Source organism: Lactuca serriola, chromosome 9 (genome assembly GCF_051521515.1).
Source record: "Lactuca serriola cultivar US96UC23 chromosome 9, Lser_US96UC23_V15, whole genome shotgun sequence".
Taxonomy (NCBI): Eukaryota; Viridiplantae; Streptophyta; class Magnoliopsida; order Asterales; family Asteraceae; genus Lactuca; species Lactuca serriola.
This window is the reverse complement of record NC_136416.1, coordinates 14,318,121-14,333,182: the sequence shown is the minus strand read 5'-3', so window position 1 is coordinate 14,333,182 and position 15,062 is coordinate 14,318,121. Positions and strand designations below refer to the sequence as shown.

General features: G+C 38.1%; 1 non-coding gene across 1 annotated transcript; it reads left to right on the top strand.

Annotated features, from left to right (window-relative positions):
• Positions 1-8,775: 8,775 nt before the first annotated feature.
• On the top strand, positions 8,776-8,882 carry LOC145077474 (small nucleolar RNA R71). The gene has a single exon (XR_013693217.1). It is a non-coding gene; the product is annotated as a small nucleolar RNA R71 (small nucleolar RNA).
• Positions 8,883-15,062: the final 6,180 nt, after the last annotated feature.

The window sequence follows — 15,062 nt, the reverse complement described above, 5'->3', positions numbered from 1 at the left end:
TGATTGGTTGGGTTGAGGCGGTCCTGCTTTGTGTTGAAGGCCAACATACCCTATGAGCGGTCCGGGGAGACTGTAGGCCCACATGGCGGACCAGTCATGCCGAAGGCTCGGGATTGATCCAGATAGACTGTAGGCCCTGTACTGCGGTCCAGTCAGGCCGATGGCCCAGTATGCATGTTGATTGATTGATTATTACTGTTATGGTATTGTCAGTGTGGTATTGGTATTTCGGGGGCAGCTCACTTAGCCCTCGGGCTTACAATATTCAATTTATTGTTTCAGGTACCTCAGGAGATCATGGAAAGGCAAAGGCGTAATCGTACCGCTCCTCATCCTTATGTTATGATTGTTGGGACACTCTTATGGAAAAATGATTTGAAAACATTTTGTAAACAATGCTATTTGGTTTTTTATTTATGATTGAAAAGGTTTAAATTTGGCGTAAAATTTATGGATGTTACATAATCATATACGAATTTAAGAACGCAATTATCACAATTGCTAACCATAATGATATCAATCAGATTTAAAATCTACTAGCGAAAGTGTTTCCTCATAATCATTTTCATGAGTTAGAGCGAAACATTTTGTCACCTATATTTTATGGTGTATATGTTCCTATCCATATGAATTTGTCACTTCCAACCTACAATCATAAGATAATGTTGACGACAAAAACCCAAAAACAATTTTGGTTTCCTTTCATGGACCGGACTTTGCTTATTCTTAATTTCTTGCCTTTTTGTAGCACAAGGGCCTACCAATGTTTCCAAGTTGTCAAGCAGCTCATCCATATTGATCAATGTACTATCGCTGACCAACGTGCTCTGCCTTTTGCAATCAAATGAGAACTATAGAACTCACATGCAAAATCAACTTAATTGGAAGGTGTATAGAAACAAGAATATGTCAACTTATCATGATAGGTAATCAACCTCAGGTTGTGTGCTAGTGTTAACTAACAGGTTTATTCTTGATTGACTCCTGAAACTATTCAAGATCATTAAGACTCCCACTGACTTATTGATATATAAGTTTCTTTCTTAAGGAACATTCCTCGACAAGTAAAAACAAACATTCAAAAGTTAGTGTGGGTTCTTATCAAGACAACACTTCATTTAATTGGTATTACTTTATCTTTGTTTTAATCAAAACATCACAACTACCAATTTCAAATATGCTAGAGAAAGAAAACATTTCTACTCCACATTTCATGATGTGTTATAAACCTACTTAGTTTTAAAATAAGCTTCAAGATACGATTCGAAGTTACTAGAGTATGACTCTAAAACTTGATTTGATACGAAGTATGACTCATCTCTTGATTAAACCATTTTAATAATATTTGATTCTTCTTAGTCAAACAATTGTACTAAGATATTCTTTGAGGATCAATTTCTGACATGGATTTATAGTCATTAAGATGATCATAAAACATGATACTAAAGTACTCTCCTTTCCTTTCAGATTGGAGAAACCTTTATCTTTCTGCCTAATAGATTCTTCATATTCATTTTGCCATTCTTTGAAAACTTTCAAAGAATCAGAATTACACTTAATCTTATAAGTATAATCATATTTAATGAACCATTATAAATCATGACGAATATATTTATGTCCTTTGTGGTGGATCTAAACAATCCACATCAATGTGTACTAGATCCGTTAGTCCTTCACTCTGACTCACATAAACATGTGATCAACAAATTAGTCTTAATCTTCCAAAGATCAAGATTCTCATACATTACACAATCAAATTATATGACTCCAAGTTTCTATCCAATTTAAAATTGGGTGATGAGAATTCCTTTTCACTTGGTTAATTATGACATTTCCACAAACGACATAATTAAGAATCAAATCCACATTCAATAGTTCAATTACTTATCTAATATTGGTTCGATCTTAGCTCTCATAATCTAATGTTCACTAAATTACTAGATATTCAAATTCATGCAGATTCATATTCACTAACTACAGAAAACGGGAATTTAAAGCAATCAAATATTAAATCAAGCATGCTAGGTTCAATCAATCAAACACAAGTCATAACCAACAAGTAAATCAAAGCTAAAGTATTAAAACCATGAGTTCCAGCTTCATCTAGCTAACAAAAGCAGCTAGATTTAGTTGGACAACATAGCAAACAAACATAAACAAACCATAGTCTTATTCATGTTTAAATATACCAAACTAATAAGCTAAGTATGAACTCTTCCTTCTTCTTTGGTATGCAACCCAATTCCAGACCTTCTCTCCTTCTAATTTTCGACTCCAGAAACTCTCCAAGTCAGCCAAAACTCCTTTAAGTCATAGGGAATAAGCCAATATATAGATTTCTGATTTTCCGCGTTCACGTCGTGAACAGATATGTCTCACGACGTGAGTATAGTAATTATTCGTGTTGGGCAAGGACTCCTCTACATGTATCCTATCTTCTGGAACATTCGTACTCACATCGTGAATAGTTATGACTCATGACGTGAATGTAGCTTATTACATGGGTTTTCTTCTCTTTTACTCTCCAAGCCTCCAAAGTTCCAGTCTTTGTCGATTTTAGTCCTTTTCTCCCGAAAATGCTTCGATTTGGTTGCAAAGTACAATTAAAGCTTATAAGTATCATTATTCAATGTAAATAACCAAAATATGTATAAAAATATCAGTAAATATTGCCTAAAAACATGCATAAATATGGAAATATCAAATACCCCACACTTATTCTTTGCTTGCCCTCAAGAAAATCTAACTCTTATCACTAACATCATATAGATCAATCCAATTCAAACTCAACCATTATGCTAAGACCACAACGTGTGCATTTGTGTCTAAAATTTTCCTAAGAACCCCTCTAATTCTAAATACTCGCAATCCTCATAAACACTCGCTCACTTCTTTTGAGCAACGCTCCTTTTATGCATCCCTCCGAATCCATCCACATAAATCTTTCTAACCTCAAGGTATTTTTGTAAATCTACCCAAGTATACATAATCTAGAAATTACAACTTTTGATACCATAATGGAGCTCTTGGAATTCTTCACTTCTTGAATATTTGATCTTTAATTTCTTTGAATTCACCGCCTTTTTATGTGATTTTTGGTATCTTCAACTTTTGAATTTCTTCAGAATTTTTGATCTTTGATCTTCATACTTTATACTTGAATGCTTCTAAAAATTCTTCAACTTTTCACTTTATAGTAATTTCTCTCTCTTTTTTTTACATGTAACTCACTTTTTTCACTCAAAAACCTACATGCTTAAGCAGGGGCGCTTAACTTCAACATTTATTGGTTAAGGTATTAGCCTAAGTGAAATGACTACATAAGCTTTCCAAGATACATTTTTGGTACACGATGCTAAACATATTGCGATCCTCAAACTAATCGAGGTTGTGTTTTTGTCCCATGATTTCACTAGAATAAAGGGGGCCACAAATGCAGTATAACGTATATTGGCTCAACTAAACATTTGAGTTCTTATCGGATCACCCCATATAATATTTGCAACTTAAGTTCAAATTATTATCACTAGATTAAATTATTAGATTATTATTTCAAACCTATTAAAAATTTTAAATTTTACCTAATTCTAGCAATTTACTTTTTCGACCCCCTACCCCACGCTTATTAGATACAATGCCCTCATTGTATGCATAATATAAAGCAATAAAAAGGGAGAAAAATGAACAGACTCTCTGGGATAGTAGTGGTGAGATTGAACTCCAATTGTGGAAACTTTGTGCATCTTGAATACAGACTTCTTGAAATAGGAACTTGGATGTTAACACGCGAGATATGTAATGTACCAGAAAAATATGGAATCGAAACTTCAGTCTTCAACAAATGCGGTGGAAATCTCCAAAACGGAAAGAACAATGTAGGAAAGCACACGCCACATTGGATGGTTGAGAAAATGAGCCATAATTGTCTTCATATTAATCCCAAGAAGAATATTGGTGACCTAAGAAATAATATATGTCAATGGTCTTCATTATATAGAAATATCAAATTCACAACATGAGTGTAATAATAGTCACGTCGTGAGACGAATTCTTGGAACCATTAAAACTTGACTAACGACGTGAACATTAAGGATTCACGACGTGAGTACTAGGCAAACAGAAAGTAATTCTACCTTCAACTCTTGACTTCAACCAAATGTCTTAATGGATTAATATCCTTCTAATGCATCATTTTATGACTTTTCTCTAACTCTATCCTCTCTCTTGACCTACCCCACACTTATTTCTAATCGTGGGTCTCGACTCTCATTTCTAACGTTCTCTCGGCTAAACATGAACGAACTAATTTCTCGACATTCCTCTCCCGCGACTCCTCGAGTACAACTGAAAATTAATAACCAAAGGAAGTAAAAATTAACATATTAACTTAAATAGTTTTAAAATCCAACCAAATTTCAAAACAAAATAAAACCAAACCAAACTAAATCAAACTAAAAAATAAAAATAAATAAACAAAATGATCAATCGTCCTCGTATGCTCCGCTCGTTCCAGCCCCGTCTCCCCGCGGCATCCAAAGTTCTTCCCATGTCGGGATATACGGGCAATGTGACGGCACGATAGGTGGTTGAATCACACTCATATGGGAATAAATACCCTCAACAAGTTGGGTATTCTAAGTAACACCCCCACGAAGGTTGTCCAAATAAGAACCCACCCGACTTTGGAATGGGTCGGTGGGCATTCCTCCTTCAAATCTATGAACTCTTCCCGTTTCTCCACGTGCTCACACATTTTGTCGGCGAGGTCTCGGCTGCATTTGTTGCTTGGGTTGCGCACTTAGTTGTTCTTCACCATCATCATCGGAGTGCACGATCCCCCAATGTGTCTTATAGTTCCTCACCACCCTCATTGTCTCCAAATAACCAAAGGAAAACTCATTCCCCTCCATGCAATTCAAGGACCTCGTGATGTCGGGAATTATCACACCGTGGGACCGTGCCAAACAGGTGATGAAATGTCCTCCATAAACTGGGCTCCCAGGGTGGGAACTCACGGCATACTCCGCCAAGTAGCGGGACAAAAAGGACGGGATGTTGCAACACACTCCCAACTTTAAAATGGACCATAAAAAAAACAAATTCAACTTGGTAACTTTGTCCCCATAGCGCTTGTGGTGGATGGAAAATGTGATGAGTCGGTGGATAAGAAGGTGAATAGGTGATCTGAGGCTACTTTCGGGTGACACCCCGGAATTGAACACTCCAGACGCAATGTTACTCCAAAACTTGATCCCCGATGCTCCACCCTCATAATCTCGGGCAACCTCTCACAAAAACATAACGAACTCAGGAGTCATGGCCTCGTGGGCCTCATACAAACCCATTCTCCACGAGAACTCAACCAAGCTACACTCCCGGTATTCTCCGCCTAAACGGAAAACCAAGGCTTGCGGATAAGTGGGATCTTGGATATTCTCATGAAATGTCATAGTAGATAAAAATTCCACACATAGCTCCTTATAAACCCGTTCCTGGATAGCAAAAATATTGTTCCACCCCTTTCATTTGAAAGAGTACCCGTTCCTCATAAATAATTTTGTAAGAAATGGGGTCAACCGGTCAACAATTTCAACATCACTCAACCCTTGCCAATTCATAGTCGGGGCGACATCGAACTCATGGTTATGTAACCACCCCAGACGGTTGTTATAACGAGTAAGAACATCCCGCAACACATTCGTTGGGAAGACATAGAATGGGTTCAAGCTAGCCAACCCAGCTGGAATCTCTCGCCTAGGAGCCATTTCCTGCAAAACAAGAAACAACACAGACCAAAACAGAAAAATATCCAACACATTAGAATTAAACAACATAAGGTTCACCATGCCTAAAATTCACGTCGTGAATTCCTAGGAACTCACATTGTGAGTTCGACAGTGTAGGTTAGAATCGTTCGTGGAAGTGTATAGATTGATCCAATAAAATGGTTGGGGTTTACTCCTATAACAATCCTAAGCATAATCTAGTCACATGCAATGGTTATAACACGAATTTTAGGGCAATATTTTAACAATTTACTAAGCACAAACCCTAGCCCTATATTTAACAATTAAAGCAAAAATTAACCAGAAAAATCAAGAAATCAATACCTTAGAGTGTAGATGACGTTAGCTAAAATGGAATATTGAGTTTTATATGGCCGCAATCAGAATAAGGGACCAGGGGAAACAACCTCACTTCATGGGAATGGAGAAGTGATTAGGTCAAAGTGGGTTCTAGTCCTATATCTGTGGTCCCGTGTAGTTCACAATTCACGTCGTGAGTTTTTAATGGCTCACGTCGTGAGGCGTCTTGGGCTATGCAGTTGGGCCATCCAATTAATCATCAAGTGGACTTATATACTTATTGGGCTAACAGAAAAGTGGTCTGTAAGTCCTCCTAGACTCACGTTGTGAGGCATATGCACTCACGTCGTGAATTCTATCTGATCAAATATTCACTTAATAAATACAATTTTTTTATTAACTATAAATCTTAATTAATTACCACTTAATTCAGGGACCCTACACTTAATGTTTTTTACCATTCATAAAATTACTTAGATGACGAGACGATTGGTTTTCCTAAAAACAAACTAAAAAGAAAAGAAAATTCAAACCGGGCTCGGGTTGCCTCCCGAGAAGCGCTTATTTTTTATGGAGTCGTGAGTCGGACTCCGTGCCTCCTTATGTTGAGTTGTTCGAAGAGTCCATCACCAATTGAACCTTTTGCTCCTTCCATCGCTTTTTGTAAGCTTGAACTCTTTATACACTTTTTTTTCTAATTCTCCTTTTTAGCTTTAATTTCATTTGTATCGAGCTTTCTTTTGGTCCCTTTATTTCCTTGCAAGTTGTTGTCTACTTTTTCCTCTTCCTTCAGGTTTACAGGAACCAATTTTTCATCCATAGATATGCTTCTTTCTTTGGAAGTAACCTAGTCCTCGTACTCATCACTCGATAATTCGTCATGTTCCTCGCTTACCCAAGAAGTTGGATTTGTATATGTTATCACTTCAACAAAAATGGAATGGATGCTCTTGGTTTTGTACGTTTGACTTGTTGAATTGTCTTTAATTCTTCTTCCATTAACTTCTCCAATTCTCCAAGTTCATCATCTTCATCAATGTTACAAACCTCATTTTCAACATCACTTCCTTTGAAACCGTCTTCTACTCCAAAATTTTCCTCTTCATCTCCAACTCTCAAGGTGAGTTTGAACTCGCGTACATCAACCAAGGCACCAACAATATTTAGTAAAGGGAGACCAAGAATAATCGAAACATCGGGATCTTCTTTCATATCTAATACCACAAAGTCAATTGGAAAAACTAATTTCCTAATTTTCACTATAATATCTTCCACAATGCCCCGAGGTTGTGTCACTGAACGGTTTGCCATGTGAATTGTCAATTTTGTAGCCTTCAACTTCTGAATATTCAACTTCAAATAAAATGAATAAGGCATCAAATTTATGCTAGCGCCATAATCAACTTAAGCATAAGTCTTCATATTATTCCCAAACTCACATTGAAGAGTGAGGCGTCCAGGATCTCCCATCTTCTTAGGTAACTCTCCCAGCACTACTGTTGAACTTTGCTCACTTAAAATAACCTTGGAATTTTTCTTCAATTGTTGACGAGTGTCTATCAAATCTTGTAGGAACTCTGCATACTCGGGAATTTTTGATAACGACTCAATAAAAGGAGTATTTATAGGAATACCCTTTACGTGATTTATAAACTCCAAATGATCCCTTTCCAGTGGACTAAGATTAGCTCGGGACGGAAATGGTAAAGGCAGATGATAATCCAGAACAATTTTTGAATTTTTATGATCAGACCGGTCCCACATCGTGAGCATAGAGGGCTCACGTCGTGAGTTCGGTGTTTCAGTCATAATATTATTTTTGATTTTTGACTTCTTCGGTCTTCGTTCGGCTAGTTTTGGCTCCTCCTCTAATGCTTCTAAGAACTCAGAAATGGCCTCGTCTTCAATCTCGATCATCATGACAAGAGATTGAGTTTGTCTTTTGGGAAATTGTGAGGATAATTTGTTGTTCACCAAAGTTGTTAATTGACCAAGTTGGGCTTCAAGATTATAGATCGATGCTTGATGATTTCTTAATGAGGCTTGCTGATCAATCATCATTGGATGTTGTTCTTTCATCATCTTCATGTGCTCCTTCAACACATTGCATCAGTATCATCATGCCTTTTCTCAAAAGATTCCATAAATCGGGTTATCATGTTTTCGAAGTCAACTTTCTTCTCGGCTGGTGGTTGCTCTTTTTTGGTAGATGTCTCGGCATGGCTGCTTATATTTTTCTTCTTTGTGCTTCTTGTATTCGTCATATGGCATCCACTCCTTCTTTGGTTGTCTCCAGTCTTCATCATATTTATCCCCACTAGAATAGCAAACTTGAGCTTTTTTATACCCATTATCATCTAAGTGGCAATCTTTGGTCAAGTGTGGACCATTACACTTTTCACATCCAACTCTTATAGCATGTATTGTCTGGTCCATTTTTGTCATTCTCCTGTCCATTATATCAAGCATGGCCATTACAACAACCATGTCTACAGAATTTCCACCACCGCTTCCTTTAACTCCATCATTTCTTGGGTTGTGGTACTCACGAGAATGCTTTGCAAATTCTTCAACTAACTCCTTGACTTCCCCCATATTTTTCTTAGTTAGTGGTCCTTGAGAATCAATGAGTTGCCTTGTCATGACATTAGCACCATCATAAAATATTGACACTTCTTGTTGTATATTGAGGTCATTTTGAGGACAATTTCTCAACAATCCCTTATAGCGCTCCCATGCCTCATAAAGTGACTCACCCCGATTTTGCTCAAAATTTGCCATTGCCATTTTGAGTTTAGCTATCTTGTAAGGTGGGCAAAAATGGTCTAAAAACTATTTGCGCATTTGAGCCCAAGTAGTGATTGCACCAGGTGGTAGTGCCTTTAGCCAGTCTTTAGCAGCTCCCTTAAAAGTGACTGATAGCATCCTCAGCAAGACTGTCTCTATAGGAACATATGGGACATTGAAATAATCTTCTGTGACATCTACTTCATCCAAATGCTTGTAAGCATCCTCATGATCCTTTCCATAAAATGGTACATCCCTAAGTGCAGTAAGGATGTGTCCTTTCAGTTCGAATGGGGCAGTTGCAGGAATTGCAGGTTGTATTTGGCCGGGACCAACATCATCTCTTATTCGCTTTTTGTAAGCTCCCATGGACATATCCGCAATATCTGCCATCTCGTTATCAGACTCGGATTCGGATTCACTTCTATGTAATGCAAATTCAGGCTCAGATTCGTACTCGTATTCTCGTGTGTTAGATTTTTTTTTATCAAAGTCTTCAACCTTGTTATTGTTCTTTGAGGATGTACTAGATTCTCCCACTTTCTTTCCTGACTTCTTTCCAAATACTGATTTGAGATATTTAAAGGATGACTTTTTTGTTGTTTGGTTCACTCCTGCGTTCTTATCCATCATCTTGTGAAGGGTTGACTCTGGATCTTCAAGTGGTGGTACCAAAGGTGTGTTGGAACCTCTGGTCATGAACTTCTGCAAACTAAACAAAAAATAAAAACGTAAATCTCAACTAAAACAGAAAAACAAAGAAAACTGGAAATCACTGGATTCACGTCGTGAGCCAATAAAGCTCACATCATGAGTTCAGTACTGGAAGAAAATACACTAAACTGAAAAATAAATTTTTGCAGGTTTTACCCCACAAAAAGGATCGATTAATTTAAAGCAAAAAAATCAACAATTAAATAATCCGTTCCCCGGCAACGACGCCAAAAACTTGATGCGTGCAAATAGCTACACCTAATTCTAAATTTATAACCTAACTACTTAACTAACTAAAATGCACCTAGGCACTGTACCTAACTACTTAGCTAAATAACTAAAATGCATGCAAATATCAGTAAATATTGCGTAAAAACATGCATAAATATGGCAATATCAGAGATCACCCGCATGTTTATTGAGAGGGAGATGTTTTGCCCCGAGTTTGCTTCGGAGCAAGCTCAGATGGCCCGATATCTGAGCATGCTCAAGACGGACATCAAATAGTTTGTGTCACCGCAGAGATGTGATACCATGCTAGAGTTACAGGAGGCCGACTGGTGGCGTGAGTTAAAGATTGAGCTTCAACTGAGGGAGCAGAGACAGACCCCAGTGCAGTCACAACCTGTGCTTAAATGGTTTAGGGTCGCTGATTACAAACAGGAGAGTCAGAGGGGTCGCACTTTTGGGAAGTGCGGCAAGGTACATGATGGGGTTTGCCAATCTTCTTCAGGATTCCACAGGTGTGGAAAGGAGGTTCACATCGCAAGGGAGTGTAGGCAGCAGACTCCAGGTTCTGGTGTCAAACTTTCTTACCATTGCGAGCAGGTGGGCCATATGAAGGCCCAGTGCCCCCTGCTAGCTTCCAGGCCAGCGCAAGCTCCAACGATGGCTACACTGAGGATTACTGACTGGGGTCAGCGTAGAGCAGAGCCTCTGAAGGCTCAGGGACATGCCTTCCAGCTTACAACCGAGGAGGCCAGGACAACACCAGATGTGGCTGCTGGTATGTTTCTACCTCTTATCTTATTGTTTATGATTGTATTGTGAACTTTCAATTACCTTCTGCATAAGACGTTAGGACATAAGAGGGTTAGGGAATTTAGTATCGAAGGGTTGTAGATGTTTATGATCCAGGGATGCATTAAGGATGAGAAGTTAGGGTAGAGAATCACCATTCCAGGGTCAGTATTTGTAATTTGGAGATTCAGAAGTATTCGGCTGGGATTCAGGTTTTTCTTGAAGTTTGATTACTCCGTGCCGTGAGGGTTGTTCTGCGGAGATTATCTATTCAAGGGTTAACCATTCGATGGTTAAGTATGGTAATACCCAGTAGGGACGGTTAAGTTGTGTTTTGGTTTTGCCACCAGTAGGTAGTGCTTAGTGTCCCAAGTGGGAGAGAATTGGGAATTCTTAGATAGAGCTTCAGCCATTGAGGGTTTTGTTTAGTTGCTAGGGCTCGGTAGTACATTCAACATGGGTGTGCGGGTTATTTAGCGTGTGTAATGGATACGCGGGTCAGGGATTAGACCACGATTTCCCGAGAGGGTGGGCGATCAACATGAGGGCTAGAGTTAGGTCGGGATTACAGTCTGCAAAATGGATCAGGAGTTTGAAACCCCAAGTGGGGATGAGTTGGCTATATGAGAGAGGACACCAGGATGGGTCCAGGGTTTTGCTTAACAGACCTAGGATGGCCCAGATAGACTGAAGGCCAACAGGGCGTACCAGTCAGGCTGAAGGCCCGGGGAACGGTCCAGATAGGCTGAAGGCTGGGAGAGGTGTTCCAGACATGTTGAAGGCTCTGAGAGTGGTCTAGATAAGCTGAAGGCCCGGTGAGGCGATCCAGTCATGCTGAAGACTTTGTATGTGATCTGTTAGAAATACATTCAGGAATTAGGTGTGTTGATATGTTGTAGCAATCAGTAGGTCTGTCTCCTAGTATTGAGCATGTTGCTTTGTGATAATAACCTATGGAACTGTATGTTATTTGTGCTTGCTGGTTATCACCTATGGAGTGCCCTTAGGAACCGTCGGTGGACATGTAGGAGAGCCTGGAAACTTTTGAGTAGCAACTCGTTCTACAAGGCAGGTGTGCAAGGTAGAGTTTCAGTATCGCGGCGCTTGTTGATGTTATAAAGGACATTGATTAAGCCTTTTGGGCAATGGAGGAAGGTGAGTACCTTCAGGCCCGGAGTGTTGGGCAGCTGATGGATTGACGACGGTATTGATAGTTATTGGGAGATGTATTTTGAGAACTGACATTATCATCCCGAGCTACTTATAAGGTGAGTTTTCCTCACTATATTCAAGGGTCGAAGGCACCAAGTCCAACCCTTTGGATTGTTAACCTGCTTTGTTATTAGTGAGATCGGTTAGATCGGTATCCAGGTAGATAGGAGGTTGCTATGATTGTAGATCTGTAGATTGGTTTGACTGTCTGTAGACTGTTATGTGATTGCTTGTTATATGTGCAAATGTTTGATTGGTAGTGGGGTATTCCAACCCGATGGTTGATTGGATCCATAGTATGTTGGTTCCAACCCGATGGTTGAGGGTCTGGGGTATTCCAACCCGATGGTTGATTGGACCCATAGTATGTTGGCATTGCAACCCGATGGTTGAGGCCTGGGGTATTCCAACCCGATGGTTAATTGGACCTATAGTATGTTGGCATTTCAATCCGATGGTTGAGGGCCTGGGGTATTCCAACCTAATGGTTTATTGGACCCATAGTATGTTATTTGTGATTATATGTATATTGTTGTGTGTATGGGTATTTTGAGGGAGCTCACTAAGCTTCGGGGTTACAGTTTTGGATTTTGTTTCAGGTACTTCAGGTGATCGTGGGAAGGCGAAAGCGTGATCGTGCACCTCCTCAAATTTTTATGATCTGGATTTCTGGGATACTCTGATGTTTAAATTATTTTGAAAACACTTAGTAATAACTTAATGGTTTTGAGTGGTTGAAAAGGTTTAAATTGGCTTGATTTTTATGGGTGTTACAACATCATATTCACATTTTTCCTAAAGTAACTAAGAATGATATTTTTAGAAAATGGTTTAGTTACTTTATCATTATACTTTTAATGAGGATTAATTGTCCTATCGAAAGCATCAAATTCACATTTTTCCTAAAGTAACTAAGAATATGATTTTTAGAAAATGGTTTAGTTACTTTATCATTATACTTTTAATGAGGATTAATTGTCCGATCAAGCCTATTCGGCTAACGACCTCCACCATACAAGAGAGCGGTGGGTAAGAATGGATACCCAATAGTGGTCATTTTACAGGCCGCCTCCTTAAACTCCCCTTATAGTATGGCTTTGTGAATGAGGCATACTAGTGGTTCGACTGTCTCGTCTTATATATATAGTAATATTAAACATTTAATGTTACATATAATATAAAGGTGTATTTTAAACTTTTTAAATACTAGGGGTTTAATCATTTAATAAATTAACCTTTTAATTTGATTAAATTTAAACCCATTATGGATTTATTAATTATTTTTTAATTAACACTTAATTAAATTATTAATAACATCCATAACGATGTACTTTAAACCTTTTAAAATACTAGGGCTCTAGAATTTAAGATTTCAAAATTAAACCATTTAATTAAATTTTAAATTCCGAAACCAAGGCGTATTTTTAAAACTTTTCAAAAATACTAGGTTAAATTTTTAATAATTAAATTAACCATTAATTTTGTCTTTATCAAAAAATTAAACCAAATCATAAATTCGGATAAGGATATACAATTAGCTTTAATAAAAATTCAATTTTAGGCAGAAAAACGAATTAGGGTAATAATCCTAATCAAGTCAAGATAATCAAAATTGAAAAATCAGGGATTTGACAGGCCAATTCGTCGAGTCTGTGCAATGCACTCGTCGAGTTGGGCCAACTCGTCGAGTTCCATATCTGAACTCGTCGAGTTATATGAACATAATGATGATTCTGCTCCCTTCTCCTTTGAACGATTCACAATTGCATCAAGTTCAATTGAAAAACATCCTAGTCTCTGATACCATCAATGGGTTTTGAGCATAATTACAAATCCTATGTGTTCATGCAACCCTAGTGGCTTACAACCAAAGGATAAGAAGGAGAGAGGAGGAGGCACACTAGATTTTCAGCTCTACTAGGGTTCTTCAATGGTTAGCTAAAAATCACAAGCCTAAGTCTCCTTATATACTGCAGGTTGCTTAGTCCCAAAGCTAGGGTTTGCAGGTAGAAACCCTAATTCCCTACTTAAGGCCTAAGCTGCCCATGGACTCCTCAATAGAAGGTCTTGGATGAAAACTTATAGGGTCACCCTATAATTTTCGTCCACTCCTCTATAAGGAGTCCAAGAGCCCAGTTTCATAACTATCAATGATTTGCAAAACAACCCCTGTACTTTTAATTATTTCATTTAATCACAAAATTAATTCCAAATTAATTTGTGATTAAATATTAATTAAACAACATGATTTCCAATTAATATATTATTTTCATAACATATTAATAAATCATTTATATGAATTCATTATTCCAAATAATAAATTCAACTTCTTTCCAAAAGTCACCCTGTCAAGTTGCAAGAGTGAAGGCAACCGAAAAGGACTTATGTTATTAATTCAAGTATATACCAATTATAGTTATGGGCTTAGACACCTAATCCAACAAAAAGGTGGTTTGTGGGTGTTTGTGGTGAAGAAGAATGTAACACCCAAAAATTTGAGGAGCAACTTTTGGGTATAAAGAACATTTTGAGGATTAGAAACAACGTGTTAGAGGCACCAACACGGCATGTCCAAATAAGAAGAGTCGCGAGTTTCATTATGGGAAACACGGTGTGTTGCCTCTTGGAATACGACGTGTTGATGGTTGGAATGAAACCCTAATCTTCCGGGTTTTTGCTCCCTATTTAAAGGAATGAGAAGGCCAGGGTTTTTCACCCTCAGCCCATATCAGCCCCTCAAGCCCTAAAAGAAACCCTAATCATCTTTCCCTCCCATTTTTGAGCTAGATTGGTGTTTTGAAGCTAAAAACGGAAGAAGGTGGAGGAAGGAAACGAAGGTCCAACAAGCAAGCCCCTATTTTTTAATCTTTAGTTTGGCACTCTTCTAGACCTTTGTAAGTGTCCAAGACTCGATTTTTATCATTCAAAGTTGTTAGATCTTGGTTTTTGTCCCTTCTGCTTCTTTTTCTTGAATGTTGAAATGCTTATATCTCATAAATTTTGCAACTTTATGAATCTCCAGGTCAAGGTGACCTAGTTGTGTCTTGGATCTAGTCCATAATCAAGTTTTGATGCCATGCATATAGATTAGGTCATAAATCCTCATTTTGACCTAATATGGGTTCAAGACATGCATTGGACATGTATGTCTAAAAAGCACCAACATTTGGGATGGTTTAGGTGTTGAATCACTTCTAGAAAGGATGGACTTCAAAATTTAAGGATTAAGTGTGTATTGGTTAA